Source organism: Giraffa tippelskirchi, chromosome 7, assembly GCF_054371585.1.
Source record: "Giraffa tippelskirchi isolate mGirTip1 chromosome 7, T2T-mGirTip1v1.2.pri, whole genome shotgun sequence".
In the NCBI taxonomy this organism is placed as follows: Eukaryota; Metazoa; Chordata; class Mammalia; order Artiodactyla; family Giraffidae; genus Giraffa; species Giraffa tippelskirchi.
Window position 1 is genome coordinate 53,539,615 of NC_137281.1, and position 12,348 is coordinate 53,551,962.

The 12,348-nt window shown below is 44.5% G+C and overlaps 1 long non-coding RNA gene across 3 annotated transcripts in view; it reads left to right on the plus strand.

The window, feature by feature from the left end:
* LOC145515882 (uncharacterized) overlaps positions 1 to 12,348 on the plus strand; it is a 378,733-nt gene that overhangs the window by 219,735 nt on the left and 146,650 nt on the right. Inside the window, exons 3-4 of one of the 3 annotated variants that reach the window (XR_014061086.1) lie at positions 9,566 to 9,666; positions 11,679 to 11,976. The exons of 1 other annotated variant lie outside the window; for it this stretch is intronic. This is a non-coding gene — a long non-coding RNA (uncharacterized LOC145515882). Of the gene's footprint in view, positions 1 to 2,049; positions 2,254 to 9,565; positions 9,667 to 11,678; positions 11,977 to 12,348 lie in introns of those variants that run through there. One more of the 3 variants, XR_014061087.1, reaches the window with a different exon arrangement.

Consider the following 12,348-nt stretch of genomic DNA (forward strand, 5'->3'; position numbering starts at 1 on the left):
GGCCCCCAAAGAAAGAAGAAGGGCTTTGAGTTAGTTGTTTGGCCCACTTGCTTGAATTCCTCATCTTTTTGTTTCCCTGATATTTTAATATTCTTCCACTTCTGTTTGTATATTTTATGCTCTGGGTATTTTTTGCTTGTTCTTGGATGTGTTCATATCTATATACTGTGTTCTGGTTCTGTTGCTTTGAGTGCTAAAGACTCAGATACAGTTACAGGATTCTCATTATAGTGACCATTTTTATTAAAGTCTACTGTGCATTTGTTAAAAATACACACAGTAAAAATATAGGCTAATGTACTTAATTCTTCAGCCCTGACAGGTATCTATCACTAAAGCAGAAAAACGGTTGTCTTTTCCAAGTATACAAGGAAAAAATTGGCTTAAGCATCTCAGTCTTAGAATTTCTCTCATACTTCTTTTCCCCTAAGAATTGGATCCTTGCTATAACTCCGTGCTGGATAAATTGTGCTGCAGACATGCGTGGGTAGAATTTAGGTGTGACTTGTGGATGTCCTAGATATTTTTAATTCCTTGTCTTGTCCTCTTTTAAAAAATCACTCTTTTGCACTGCTCATCTCTCTGTATCTCCATGGCGCAGTGTGGTGATGAAGTTCTGTCTGCTCCACTCACTGTCCACTCACCCTGCTGGATGTGGGAGTTTAGGCCAATTCCTTCTAAGCCTCAGTGTTATAGTCTCTCTTCCTTTTGTTGTATGAACTGCCTTATAGTCATTACTCCTTTCTTCTTCATAACTTCAGAAAGGAAGACCTCTGAGACCAAGATGTGGGGTCTATGGAGACCTGTAGTTTGCTCCTTAAGGGAGGACAAGAGTCATCCCAGTGGCTCTTCCACATTAGGCAGGATCACCAAAGCCAGCAGAGCATAAAGAACATACATTTTCTTGGTATGTTCATTGTTTGGATCATTTTCAGAAATACATGACCATGCTCACTGATGATTCTTGGCAGGGCCAGCTACATGGGCACTTGACCTTGGGCCAGTTGTGCAGGTCTTGGTGCTCAGAAAGTGCCTGCACCTGGTTTAATGCCATACTGTTGCCATCTTAAAAGTTCTTAACAATCTTTGAACAAGAGGTCCTCCATTTTGATTTGCACTGGAACCCACGAATGGGAGTTCCCATCTTCCTCACAGTCAGGGACACCTGTGTATGTGCCTCTCTGGGCCAGGAGAACATGTCAGTATTCCCCAGTGTTCAAAGGAGAGAGCTGAGTTCAGTGAGGACATAGCTTAACGTGCCAAAGCGTTTACAGTTACACTGGGTGGTGAGCTCATTCGCTGATATTCGCTGATAGCCGCATTTTTATGAATGGAAGGGAGCAATGTCCAAGGTACTTTTCGATTCTGTGAAAATCAGTCTTTCTTATCTGGGAAGCTCTCTGAATTTTGTGGCCCCCTAATCCTTGAAGGTTTCATCACTTTAGAGTTGATACAGAGTCCTATATCCTACCATAGTCACCCTTTGGTTGTTCTTTCTCTGAGAGTCCTCCATAATTTTGCAGACATGGCCTGTGAATTTCACACAAAGAATGTACCATTGCTTCATGGGACAGGCTATGTCCAGGAACTAGACTACGGTAAGCCAACAGAAACATGTCTGACTTTTTCCCAGACCTCAGCTGGATCTCCATTGCCTACTGGAAACGAAGGAAAAAAAAAAAAACCCTCCTCAGGCAAGCATTCAAGACACATTTTGATATGTTTATAAATATGCTTTTTCAGAGAAGTCCCTAACTTCAGGGGCTGGGAAGGACATTTTGGTGGGATCAGAGAAGATAAATGACACATTCTCAGAGAAATGTGCCTTCCTTGGTGACGGGTGATGTCCCAGGACTTAGCTTAAGAATGAGCAGACAGGTTGGTGGAGAGAGCCAACTGGAGACACGCTGCACGGTCTCTTTCTCTGACTCTGCCTTTTATTTCCTTTTGTGTGTGCTGAGATTTTAGTTGGGTTCATGAAGGAAAGACAGGAAATGATCCCACTCCAACAGAATGCTCCATTGTAGAATCCCTCCTCAGTGGGTAGAATTCTGGGCAGGATTCTGTTGATTTCTTTGGTTTTCACCCAGTTCTTGACTTGGTGGAAAAGCGAATCCCTGGTCTAGATTCACTGTCTATCCCACCCAGGGCCTCTCTTCCTGGGAAATGGAACTGTGGTAGGGGAAGAGTCTTGGAAATGGAATAGGGAAGTCGGTTTGCAAGTCCCGGTTGTGTGAGTAGCCATCAAACTTTGTGAGTCTCATATTTCTTATACTTAGGAAAGGATGGGGTGAAGTTTATGCATTGCAGAGTGACTGTGATGGTTACAGGCTACAGTCTGTGAAAACGCCCTAACCTAGCATGTAGTACATAAGAGCTATTCACATTTTATTTAGTTGAACCAGAGCAGAGGAGTAACTCTGTGTGTGTTGAATTTATTGTTATTAAATGTCCTTTTGGCAGGAAACCAGAGTTGACCGTATTTTGTTTTGTTTATATACATATATATATAATGAGTCAGAGAAAGAGACCGTGCAGCGTGTCTCAGTTGGCTCTCTCCACCAACCTGTCTGCTCATTCTTAAGCTAAGTCCTGGGACATCACCCGTCACCAAGGAAGGCACATTTCTCTGAGAATGTGTCATTTATCTTCTCTGATCCCACCAAAATGTCCTTCCCAGCCCCTGAAGTTAGGGACTTCTCTGAAAAAACATTATATATATATATAATATATATATATATATATATATATATATATAATGATTATGAAGAAGAAACCCCAAATCACAATAACTGGTATTTCTGCCCTGACTTCTATGCTAGGAAATGTGAGGGGGAGCAGGCAGAAATCCATTTTACTAACATTGTTAGGCTTTACCATGTTTTGGGCCAATGTAACCCACCCGCTAATCCTGGAAGAATGTCAACAGAGCAGGAAAGAAATCCACTTGCTCCAGCCTGCAGCTGAGCAGAGATCCTGGGTCTGGTTGACAAGTGAGCAAGAAAGGGCAAGCTGGCCAGCAGTCAGCCTCCAGACGGGAGTTCGCCTGTCCCAACAAGAAGGACAGAAGGGGTGAGCAAAGGACAACCAGAGTAAGAACAAGAGAGGGTCGCACATGTGGTGGGGCACCGAGCGTACAAGCAAGCAGAGCCACACACTGGCTCAGGTTCTGGCAGATCCATAGCAGGTCTTCCTCCTGGGGTAAAGGCTTTTCCAAGAGGAGAATTAGAAGAGCTTCACCTCTATCCTAAAGGCCCTTCAGAGGCCACTCCTTGTAGATTTGATTTCATATCTCCCAAGGGAAACATTTTTATCTTCATGGGAGAATTCTACAACAGATTATACTCACTGGGGTCTTACTTTTCCTACCAGGATAGAAGAGGGGCACACTTTAGGCCTTCATGGAATTCCAAACTCACATTCCAAAGAACAAAATTGCATTTGTTCATGTTATAAATAATAATGCATTTGGACCTGGCAACCACTAGGCATGGCTGCAGAAGATATATAATACAATTAGCCCTTGCTGGGAGTTGCCAGCTGACAATGCTGGCAAGATTTATGTGTTTGCTTTTTCTATAAGCAGAGTTTTATTTGATAAGTGCAATCCAAAGATATAAAGAATTAATCCAGGGTCTGCATTGTGGGATATTTCCTCTGTAATATTAAATATTACACCTCTATCCAATTACATAAAATTATGTTAATATTATCTTCTTTGTTATTGTTGTCTGCCTGTTTCCTCTTTGTAGCCAAAGAATTTATTAAAAGCAGTGACTGGCTTCCTTTCAGTAAAAGGTAGATTTTTTTTTTTTTTTTTTTTATCATCTTAGAAGACTACAATTATTTCCTCCTGAAAGAAACACTCCCAACTGGGGTGGAGGGTCTGGTTTTCATGACCTTTGCTCTGGACTCCTCCTATAGCTCTTTCCTTATGGCCAACTTGAACTTCTAGGAATAGCAAAGTCACACATGTTGAATTTGTGTAGGCAGTTGGTAGTGTAGAGAATTGGGGGTGGGCATTTGATCATTTCAAAGGGTTTGATACCTATCAAATATAGAGACGGGCTTCCCAGGTGGCTCGGTGGTAAAGAATTACTGCTTGCCCATGCAGGAGATGCAAGAGGTTCGGGCTCAACCCCTGGGTTGGGAAGATCCCCTGGAGTAGGAAATGGCACTCCTCTCCAGTATTCTTGCCTGGAGAATCCCATGGACAGGGGAGCCTGGCGGGCGACAGTCCATGGGGTCAGGGTTGCAGAGTTGGACACGACCGAGCACATAGCACTGGGTGCTGTGCAGATCCTTGGGGCAGGGGGAATATAGAGATGAAGACCCAATAGGAGGGTGATGGGGGACGCAATGTAGGGGTGAATTATTTTTTCAAATGCCTGCGTGACACTCAGACATTCAGTGTGTTTACTCGTGACCGCTTAATAAAAAATTTATCTCAGCCTGGTGATGGTGTGTACAGTCTCTGCCAAGGGTCTTAGAACCTGGGAGAGAAAGCAAGAGGTGACATAAAAATTAATGTGTGTCACATTCTCAGGTGAAAGAAGAAAGATCCACTCTTTCACACAGATGTACCTCTTAGAAGGACTAAGATACACACAGACGGAACACAGATACACACTTGCCAACTGCTATGTTCTATCACACTTTACCAAAAGTGTGATCTGTGGTCCAGTGGTGATTAGTTACTGTCTGTGGTGAGAAAAAACACAGAAATTGAGAGTTTGCCTTTAGAAAGCTTTATAGCAATGTAACACTCTCATCTTATGTTTGAGGAATCCAAGAGTCTTAAAAAAAACTTGACCTTATAGTTTGTGTTACATTGTTTTAATTCTACTGTTTGCTGGCAATGAATTTTTATTAATTAGAAATAAATGCATTAGAAAAAAGAAAAAGAAAATTGGATTTTTCACTGGATGATTTGAGAAGGTGTAGGTCTTAACAGATAGTACTTTTTCCATCCACAGAGCCCATTACAAAAATTTAAAGACAGCAGAGCCTTAATAAATGTTAACCTGACTTGAGCTTTGAACGTGACTCAAATAGCTGCACTAACCCACAACTTCTGCTGTCATGAAGGGGTATAATGAGGAGAAACTAGGATTTAAGGCAGTATCCTGTGTCCCAAACACGTGTATATTGAGGCTTCACAAAAATTCCTTGAAGAAGCGTTGTTAGAACCACTGCTTAGACCACAGGGAGGAAGACCAAGGACACACAGTTACATAGCTTAGAAGGGGTAGAGCCAGGTTTCAACCCCCAAAAGCAGATTGTTTCTTTTTCTTGACTTGCCTTGGCTTAGGGGAGACTCCCAGGAAGTGGGCATTGCATCCCTTCTGTGTCCAGGCCCAGTGGGAAGCATCTGGCAGTGTTCTCTCAGTAATTCCCTGAGAAGTTCTCTGAATTTATCTAGCTCTTAACAGATGAGGGATCTGAATCATGAGAGGTTAACTGATGGAAGAAAAACCAGACCAAGCAGTGTCTGACATCAGTTCTGCTCAGCAAGAGGCAAACATGGCCCAGCAATTTAGTCAAACTGTGTTCATATCTGAGAAGGATAAGGGGGCTTGGTACAGCTGTGTAGACTGAGCACTGTACAACACCAAGGGTTCTCAATCACACCATCATCCATGTAATGGAGCCCCTTGGAGCTGTGCACTGCACAACCCCCGTGGCTCAATCAGTGGGCCTGGCTGAGAAAGGCAGCAGAGTCTGAAACCTGCTGTTCAAAATAGTCCCAGATGCACTTTTCAGAAAACACGCCAAGCTCTGCCCTACACTCCTCAGAGAGAATGCCTCTCCACATGACCTGATGCCCCTATTGTCCTGCCCCGGGCGCAGGTCACTGGTCAGAAACAAAGCAAGATGAGCTTGTGATACACCCTTTGTTGGTCCTTTAATCTCTGGCTCGCTGTACTTTTATGAAATGTGAAAGTAGATTATGGGCTGTGAAACACTATAGAACTGCGTTAGGTAATGATTGGGACGTAGCAAAGCTGCCAATGATAATAAAGGAAGCATGAGGTCATAGGAAAACCCACTCACGTTTCAGCTACTCATTTCGGAAGATCCAGATTCCCCGAGAAGAACAAAACAAGCATTTGTTCTTATTGATATCTCTGTTGCCTTCTCTTAGTAAGACTTGGCATGGAGTAGGCATTCAGTAAATGCTGACGCATGAAGATGGGGACAAAGAAATGAAGGGAAAGTTAAGTGATTGAATAAACAAAATTGCAGGAGTGGCTGAAAGTGGGAACTTGCTGTCTGGCGGTGATCTTTTTTTGGAGAGGTAAATTGGTGCAGATTATATGGTGGTACCTCTTTGGGTGTAAATTACCAGTCATGGGAACCAGTGTTTATTGAGTCCCACCTTGTACATCAGTCACTGTGTTAGGGACTTATCCACATGCTAGTTCATTCAATCCCTCTCAGCCCCAGAATGTAATTACTGTGGTCTCCATCTCACAGGTTAAGTAGCTGGTCTAGGTTCACATTTGTAAGTGACAAATGTAGGATTTAAACAATGTCCCACATCACTCTGGAACATACACTTTTCTGTCCTATTTGTTAAGCCAAGCAAACTGCCCCAAACTGACTTAGAGATAAATTTCCTTTTTGAAATCATGGGCTTTTCAAGGTGTTGGGTTTGTTATGCTCTTGTGTCTATTGTTAGGTTCTTGACTTGCCTGGGAGAGCCTGTCTTCTCCCGGTACCTGGAGAGAGCCTGGACTCCAGGAGGAGGATGCAGGGCAGAACCATAGATTCTGTTTCAGCAGCCAGGTGCTTTGCTGCCTGGAAGGGCCTGACTCTTAGGTACTGAGAAGGGTTCTTGATAAATCAACCTGCATAGGTCACAACATCCTGAGACCTTTCAAAGGAAGGAACGGGAGTGAAAGAGAGAAAGAATAAGATGGTAAGAGGAAACCATCCTGGGTGGAACACTATGTTATTGGATTCATCTTTTCCACTGGTGCTTAGTGGTAAATGTACTGGGGACCATTAGGATTCAGGGTAATGAAAAAAAGAGGAAAAAAAGAATCACTTCCTTCTCCTGTTGTTTGATGCCATTGGATCCAGAGGTGGGGCTGCAAACTGCTGCCTGTGTCTTGTGGATGTTGTTAGTTTTACTTCAAAGCCCTGGAATTCTGAGGAGCGGGCCTGGAGAGGGATGTGTTTGCAGGGAGGAGGGGGGTAGGGCCCGTAGGTCAAGGGGGAAGAGGAGACTTGCCAAGTGTCAACATCGTTCAGTCTTTCAACCTGTCAGCTTGGTGCCACTGCTTCTGCCAAGACCTGGAGGTTTCCCCGTGGCCCACATGTCACCTCGAATCTGACTTTATGTTTCCAGGGCATGGCTTATGAGGGCCCTCCTCCCTCCCGCTTATGTGCTGACCCAGCATCCCTTCCTTTCACTGCCCTGGCGGTGGGTGAGGGCAGACCCCCTGGGCTCTAGGCCTCCAGCAGCTAGAGCCCTGTGCCAAGTCCACACCCGGGGCCGCTTGATGCTCCTGGGATGCTCCGCCCTCCTGCGCTGCTCAGAGGAAGCAAAGGCCTGGGTCTGGGATTTTCAGTGGTGTGTGTTTACTCAGAGTAAATGCTTTTAGGATTTGAGGACAATCAACCAAAAGTTCCCAAGCATGGTGAGGTGGTCCTCTTAGCTGCCAACGCAGTGGGGGCCTAAGACCCCAGGTGTCTTACTTTGCCAGACTCAGCACTGGTAGGGGATTTGAACATGTCCTTATTCCCTCAGGCTACATTTGTAATGATTTGTAATGCTGAGCCACAGGGAAACATCTTCTGGTGTTTTCCTGTGCCTTCCTAGTCCTAAGTCCTTAAGGATTCCAGAGCAGGATGTCCGTGTGCTCTGTATTCATGGTCCATATTATTGTCAGAATCTTCTAGTTTAGCTGCCTGCTAATGGCTCCTGCAAACCCATCTCTGTCCCCTGCTGGTTGGGTGGATGCTGGGCAGGTTGCCATCAGAATCATCCCTTTTCCCTCAATCCAATGATTTGGGGCAAAAGAGAGAAAACACTGTGGTTGTTTGGGGGTGAAATTGTGCCTCCAAATAACCAGGATGTCTGGGCTTTCTTATCTGTGGGGTTTAATTCCCCGGAAACTTTCTAAATAAACCTTCCAGCTATTTTTTGTGTCGCTGCTAAAGTAGCTGACTAAGTGTTTATCTGCAGATTAGAAGCTTTGAAACTCACATAGAGTCTGGTTTGTACGACTTTAGGGTCATGTTCTTTGTTCCTTTGATTTGGTGAGCTTTTTCCTAAGCACTCTTTGGTGTCTTTGGTGAGGTCAATTAAAGGAGACTGTAATTTTTGCTATTCCTCCCATGTAGAGGTAGGCTCTTATTCCCTCCCTTTGAATCTGAGTGGCCTTGGTGACTTGCTTAACTGGTAGAAGGTGACAGAGGTGATGGTCAGAGACATCCAGAGCTGGGTCACACAGTCTTGCAGCTTCATCCTAAACCTCTTAGAATGCTTGCCCTAGGGATGCTCCCTCTGGGAACCCAGGTGTAAGGCCCAAGGAGAGACCACACGTAGGTGGTGTGTGGATCGGCCCCAGATGAACTCCATGGTCAGCCTTCCCAGCCTAGGCTCCTGGCTTGTGAGTGAAGATACCACCTTGGAAGTGACCCTGCAGCTCTGGTTGCATGACAGGTAATCATTCCAGATAACAGATGAACCAGCCAGCTGAACCCATCCTGGGTTTCTGATCTGAAAAAAGTAAGATGGGTTTTTATTGTGGAGGGAGTGAGACAGCATGAAATTGCTGTGCATACAAGAGATGCCTTGTATGTCTCAGCTGTGGATAACTAGCACTCATTTCAGCCTCTTAACAACAGCTCCCTTTGGGGTCAATGACATTAATAACCAAAATTTAGAGAATTATTTGTGACTTCCCTGGTAGCTCAGCTGGTAAAGAATCTACCTGCAATGAAGGAGACCCCAGTTCGACTCCTGGGTTGGGAAGGTGGAGGGCATGGCAACCTACTCCAGTATTCTTGCCTACTCCAGTATTCTTGCCATGGAGAACCCCCATGGACAGAGGAGCTTGTCAGACTGCAGTCCATGGGGTTGCAAAGAGTCAGACGTGACTGACCAACTAAGCACAGCATGGCTCATAGAATTATTTAGAAATGTAAAGTTATCTTGCAGATCACTTCATATTTTGAAATATTATATGATTATTTTTATTAACATAGTCATTGTTAGTGCCATCATTACACTAATTTGACAGGTAGGAAAATATGTTTTTCTCTCCCATTTTAGAAATGCAAACAGACCCAAGGAGGTTGAATGTCTCATCACTGGTAATAGTTTTCATGACTCAGGCCCTGGTACAGGATCGTCTCACAATTCAACCTTAGCAGTAGCCAAGGGATTATGATCAGGGACACGACAGAGACAGATTGTTACCAGGACTTGTCATTGAAGGCGAGGGTCTATGGGGTTTGACATGCTCTTTCCATCTTGCTTTCCTATTGTAAAATGAGATGTGCAGAAAACCCAAGTGTCTTCACATGTACTCTGTCTCCTCTCTACTTTCAGAATTTGATGGCAGTGGCTTCTCATTTGTACCAATTGTAGAACTACCCCTGGCTGACTGTGAAGAAATGCCTATCAAAGTTCAAAACTGTTATCTTGAAGAGGTCAGTGAGAAGGAAAACAACATCTTATCAGCTGGGATCCAAGTTAATGTTTCTTCATTTATTTTAACCCTTAGATGGGGTTGTCAGAGGGATTAAGGGGTGTCTGAGTCATAAGACCTTAGTATATAGCACATGACACATCCCAGAGGAGCTTGGACCCTGGGAGCTAAAGGGGCCTCTGCTTGGGAATAATTTCAAGGGAAGTATCAGTTATGGGGCTCTGTACAGGGCATGTGAAGAGTCTGAACATGTCACAATCATCATCAGATGAAATGTGGACTTCTATGGGCTGGGCATGGGTCAGGAGCTTTGCGTACGTAATATGACTTAATCCTTCCACAAAGCTATGAGGAAAGGAAAGGAAACCAACTGTAAACCAACATATATATACAGATATAGACATAGACATATAGATATAGCTAGGTATATCTATTTATATATATATTCTTAATATGGGCTCTGTAGTCAGCCTGATTTAGGATTAAATCTTGACTCCATGATCAGTATGTAATTGAGGCCAAGCAAATGTCTCTAAGCCTCAAATTAGAGGCTGAAACTGTTGTCTGAAATTCAACATGATGTAAGTGGAGTGAGTGCTTGGCCTAAAGTCTGTTGTGTGTTCCTACCTCACAGTTGGTCTTTACCGCCATCCCCACCATCACTGGTATTATCATGATCACTGCAAGCCTTGATTATTCCCATTTTCTAGAAGGCTCAGTGATCTGAGGCTCAATGCTCTTTGGTTTGGGAAATGTTTTTAAGTTGTGCTAATATCCTGCTTTATAGAACTGTTTCTCCTAGAGAGGAAGTTACTCCTTTTTCAACTACTTTTCAGTCCTAATTATCTGAAGGAGGATGTCACCATTTAATGCTAATAGGAAATTAATGCCTAACACTTGTTAACAGAGAAAGCAGGCCTTAGGATCAGAACTCTAGACAGGAAATGTTATATGACCAGAATTTAAGAGTCTGGCTTTTATTACAATTTCTTCACATTTCCATTTTATTTATGTTGTTTATTTATTTATTTATGTTGTTCAGTCATCGGGTTGTGTCCTACACTTCACAACCCCCTGGACTGAAGCACACCAGGCCTCCCTTTTTCATTTATTTATTTTATTTATGGGAAATAGTAATTAATAGTTGTACACTTGAAGTGGCAATTAAAGTTTCTTATGCCATATGATTAAGGGAAAAGGTAAAATAGTAGATTAAAGATAAGTAGCAAATAGTAAAGGATGTACACGGATATGACATAAATGGTGATGGTGGTAGGTGAGTGTTTGTACACTGCAGTGTTGCCCCCACAAAAATTAATCTTGGCTCTAGGCTCAGAATTGTAGTGCTTCTCTATTTATGTTCCTCCTAAAAAGCCTACTATGGTGTCAGAACCACCCAGGAGAACCTACTAAACATGCAGATTCCTGGCCCTGGACCCAGTGGGGTCTTGGAACCAGTTCTCACCAGCTCACAAGAGCTGTCTGGACACATCTCTTCCCAACTCTGTGTTAACTGGTATCACATTGGCAGCTGAAATTGGCCGTGGTGAAAATACTTACACCAGAAAATCAGCAAATGCCACAAATCAGGGCTTTCTTCTCTTTCCTCAAGAGAGAGCTGGTTGTAAACTTGCCCCTGCCCTAAACCTACTGAATCAGGAGCTCCGGGAGAAGGGCCCCAAACACTCATGCTTATTAAGTTGCCGCCCAGGTGATTCTGCTGCTCTGCGTACATTTTGTAACTACCACCGCCTCAGAAACTCTCTGGACCCGCAAGCAAGCCTTGCTTCCTCTAAGCCACTCTCCCTGCTCCACCCGCAGTTCCCCCAGCCTCCCTGCCCATGGACGGTTCAGCTACTAGAAGGGAAAATGCTGCGGCGGCTTCTCTGCCTGATGAAGCGGAAACCCCAGGCAGGGCTGGAGAGAGCGCTCATTTAAACACAGATAGCTGAAATAATTGCTGAGTGAATCTGGAAAGTGACTGGCTAAGTAAATTGCTTTTTTGTGTGTCAGGTTTCTTCAAGCCTGGCCCCGGTGCTGGGGGTGGACAGCGGTGGAGAAGGGACTCCTAGAGAAGCTCAGGCTGGCTGGGTGAGTCCCTGGCTGCACCTCCATTTCCTACTGCAGCGCCGGCCCGAGCTACCCTGGAGGCTCTGAAGGCTGGGAGGGGTTACCCCCAGACCCTGAGATGTCAGTCTGGAGCTGCGGCCGTGTCAGGTTCCCCCAGGCCTGGAATTCAGATCAACACGCGTGCAGCCCGTGAAATGGTGGGCTGATTTCCCTGTAAATAAAAGGCTACCTACCCATTCCCGAGCATCTAGTATGTGGCATTTCTCACACTATGCTGGTTTTATTTAGAGCAAAGTCATAGTGACCACACAGGAAGAGCATATGAGGCACTGTTTTAAACCCCGTTTTGTCCATCCCAGGTGGCTCAGATGGTAAAGCGTCAGCCCGCAGTGCAGGAGACCTGGGTTCGCTCCCTGGGTCAGGAAGATCCCCTGGAGAAGGAGATGGCAACCCACTCCCGTACGCTTGCCTGGAAAATCCAATACATGGAGGAGCCTGGTGGGCTACAGTCCATGGGGTTGCAAAGAGTCGGACATGACTGAGTGATTTTACTTTGTCCATTAACGCATGAAGATGTGCAGCAATGCTGTGAGGTGGGTATTCTTCTCCACTG